At 42.1% G+C, this 3,925-nt stretch overlaps 1 pseudogene; it reads left to right on the top strand.

The window, feature by feature from the left end:
* The first annotated feature begins 1,417 nt into the window (after positions 1–1,417).
* LOC130834468 (monocarboxylate transporter 10-like) lies at positions 1,418–2,420 on the top strand (annotated as a pseudogene).
* Positions 2,421–3,925: the final 1,505 nt, after the last annotated feature.

Genomic DNA, 3,925 nt, shown 5'->3' with positions numbered 1-3,925 from the left:
TGTATGCAGAAGAGGACTGATGAAAGCCAAAAAGCTGAAAAGAAACAAAAATTCTGCAAAACAAAAAAACTAGGAGTATTTTTTCTTTAGTCAGTGATTTCTATGGTTTCGGAAGAGAAACATATTTGAATGTTACACTGCCTTCAGAAAGGCAAATGACTATTATACATAGATAAAGTCAATCGAAGCAGCCTAACAATTTTGGAAGAAAGCTGGTACTCACCATTCTGCTGTCCTCAGAAGGATCCAAATGGGGCAATTTGGTTAGGCAGCTGAAGAATAGTGCAGGATACCTCTGTGAGTGCAAGAAATTTTTATTTAATTTAATTTAATTTAATTTTAGTAATCTATTTTCCAGAGCCCATAAATTTGCCTGGCAGGTATTAGGAACTTAATTTTTTTTTTTTTTTTGGCTGCACCATGAATGGCATGTGGGATCCTAGTTTCCCAACCAGGGATTGAAACTGTGCCCCTGCATGGAGTCTTAACTGCTGGACCATCAGGGAAGTCCTCCCTTTTCTTATTCATTTCTTTTTTTAGGAACTTAAGAAATATTTGTTGTGTGGATGAAAACTGTTGACTACCATAACTGCAAACAAAGAATGCTGTGGTCATCTAGCCATTAGCCGCTACCGGGCCCTTATGGCGCGCCCTGAGGGAGCTCAGGTTGGAGACAAAGGGGCTGCCTTCTGCCAAGCCCTCAGCCACTGCAGCCACTGCAGCCACCATTCACCCTGAAGGGACTCAGGATGGGGAAGAACTGGATCCTGGCCTTAGCTAGCCAAGGTATATATCAAAGGAATGATTTCAATGAGCCCAGACTCTTGCATCTTCCTGTACTTAGAAAAGCAAGAGCTAAATTTAAAAACTCAAGGCCGTCTGATTTTCTTTTATTAACAGTAATGTTTAATATTCTGATTACCTGGATTTTGTTGTAAAACTCCTATGTAAACCTGTCTCTTCCCTTACCTTTTTGGAGCAGTCCCTCAGAACTTTAGGGGAGGCTGTCTTCCGGGATTAAGTCCTCAGAAAATTTGCCAAATAAAGCATAATTCTGAACTTCCAGATCATACTTTTTTTTTTCAGTCAACAGTTGAATGAATTGTTGAACAAATATTTGAAATATAAACGATACTCATAAAACTAAAAGAGTGATTAAAATAACAGGTAGCTATCTATACATATGTAGTCTAGAAATTTTGCAAGGTATTAGTAAAAATAAAACAAAGAGTCGGTTTGGGGCTGCGCACTGGGAGGCCTGAGTCCTGGCTGGACGCCACCTGCGAACGCGGAGCTCCCCCGCCCGCACGACGGCCTCTCTAGCCCAGCAGCCCAACTCGGAGACTCCTCCCTGAGCCGGCTGGAAACTCAGCCCCGCCCACTCCCTTGGTGCCCGCCCAAGGGGGCCTCTTGGGCCATGGGGCCCTCCCGGGAGGAGCCCGCCACCTCGCGGAAGACGAGAGAGGCTTAGCCTCCGGCCCCGCGCTTGTGTCGGGCCCTGGACCCTCAGAAGGACCCCCAGAGGCGGCGGCGGCGGCGGCAGAGAAGGTGCAGATAGAGCTGGCACGCCGCCGGGCGCCCAGCTCCCTGAGTTCCCTGAGCCCCCCGAGGGCGGCTGGAGCTGGCGGGTGAGGCTGGCGGCCCTGTGGGGCACCGGGGCGGTGTCTGGCATCCAGAACGCCTGCGGGGTGCTCTTCACGTCCGTGCTGAAGAATCTCCCGTCCCAGGACGATGACAAGATGGTCCTCAAGGCAGCATGGCTAAGTGCTCTCCTCATGGGCATGATTCTCTTTTGCCGCCCGTTGGCGTCTTCACCGACGTGTTAGGTTGTCAGAAAACAGCTGTGGTGGGTGCTGCTGTTGGGTTTATTGGACTCATGCCTGGTTCTTTCCTAAGCTCCATGGAGCCTCTGTACCTTCCCTATAGAGTCCTGTTTGCCTGTGGCTGCTCCTTTGCCTACCAGCCTTCATTGGTCGCTTGGGGACACTGTTTCAAGAACCGCCTTGGACTGGTGAATGGCACTGTCACCGCTGGCAGCAGTATCCTCACAATTTTGCTGCCCTTCCCTTCTGAGGGTTCTGACAGCGGGGGCCTCTTTTACACCCTAAAGGGTCCTCTGCATCTTCATGTTTGTTCTCCTTCTGGCTGGCAAGTAGTACCGACCCCTTGCCTCCCATGCCAAAGATAAAGATGGTAGAACCAAAGGAGGCAACATATTCTCTCTGTTTTGCAGGAGAACGTTCAGTCCTCCCAATTTTATTTTATTTTTTTTTTTTTTTTCCGATTTTGCCATCTCTTCCTCAATCGGGTTACCTCCGAGGTGGAGTGCTTCCTCTTATCCGCCACTCTGGGTGGCTGACAGTAAGCCCACCAACATTTTCTTTGCCTTGCAAGCTTCCCCTCTGTTCCCTCAGAACTAGGACAGAGGCAGAATTGGAACATCCCCGCACCGAGCATGCTGCGCAGCAGCAGACAGGACTCTAGAGGAAATGGGCTAATGTGAATGAGAGGGTATCACATAACCTTTTCTCCAGCTTCCACGTCTCCTCCTTTGGTCTCTAGTACATTGTGAATATGAGAAAAATGAATTGCATTTCAATTTTCTGTGACAGGCAGAACATATACCTAGTTTTATGTTCAATTTCGTTTCCTGCAATAAACATTAAGCATAGCAGAAGAAAACATGGACAAATGTATACATTTATAGCGAGTTGTCTTATATTTGATTAATACTATAAGTACTATTATAGGAAAATGGAAAAAAAAACAAATTGCTTGAATTTTAGAGTTAGGTATAAACTCTTCCAGGCCTCTGGTGGACCATTAGTGTCCTGAGAAAGCCCTAATGAGTTAGTGCATTGGAAAGCTGTTCCTTCTCTCTTGTTTGTTTTTAGCTATATCTGTAATATTTTTCTTTCTTTTATTAATTGAAGTATAGTTGATTTACAATATTGTATTAGTTTCAGGTGTACAGCATAGTAATTCAACATTTTTTTAGATTATACTCCATTTAAAGTTATTATAGAATATTGGCTATATTCCCTGTGCTATGCAATTTATCTTTATAGCTTATTTATTTTATACATAATAGTTTCTGTCTCTTGATGCATATCCCTGTCTTGCCCCTCCCTCTTCCCTCTCCCCACTAGTGACCACTAGTTTGTTCTCTATATCTGTCCTTCTCTTTTGTTAATGTGTAAATTTCACCAGGTTTTTTGTTTTGTTTTGTTTTGCTTTTAAATGTCTCAGGTTTTATTTGTTAAAATATAGTATACTTTTGAGTGATCTCAAAATTTGACAGTAATATGGATATTTGCTTATTCCTCAAATCTTTAGATTCATATCAAATTAAAGTTTATACAAGTTTGAGGAGCCTAAATTTAGCTTATAAGGGTCTTATGATTTTTATATCAACTAGGAAGTAAATTGTTATGATAGAGGGAAAAAAACAAAATAAATATTAAACTGCTTATAAATGATACAATTAAATAGTAAAAAATTCAATTTGTTTCTGTTTTAGGCTGTGCAGCTATTTTTGTTTGTTTTTAATTTGGTGGTATTCGTAAGGACTGACTCATCAAAAGTAGCTATTAATTGTAGAGCTGACCATTTGTAAGAAACTTAACCTATCCTGCACTGTAGTCTGGTTCAGAGCTTTGTGTGACATGATTTCAATCTGTATTATCTTTTGTGAGTGACCATGGTAACAATTTTATTATGCATTTATACAACTATTTTATTTCTCAGTGTCTCATATTTAATCTTTAACAGTTTATGCTCAAAGATTTAAAAATTCTTTTCCTTCCTCAAGGAATTAACAAAGAAATTTTATTCTGAGATGGCCTTTAGGATTTAAAAAACATATTATTGCTGCTTTTGTTTTGTTTTTCAGTATGGATTTTTGTAGCATAAATAATTACCAGTG

Source organism: Hippopotamus amphibius, chromosome 13 (genome assembly GCF_030028045.1).
Source record: "Hippopotamus amphibius kiboko isolate mHipAmp2 chromosome 13, mHipAmp2.hap2, whole genome shotgun sequence".
In the NCBI taxonomy this organism is placed as follows: Eukaryota; Metazoa; Chordata; class Mammalia; order Artiodactyla; family Hippopotamidae; genus Hippopotamus; species Hippopotamus amphibius.
The sequence above is the reverse complement of the archived record's forward strand: the minus strand, read 5'-3'. Positions and strand labels throughout refer to the sequence as shown.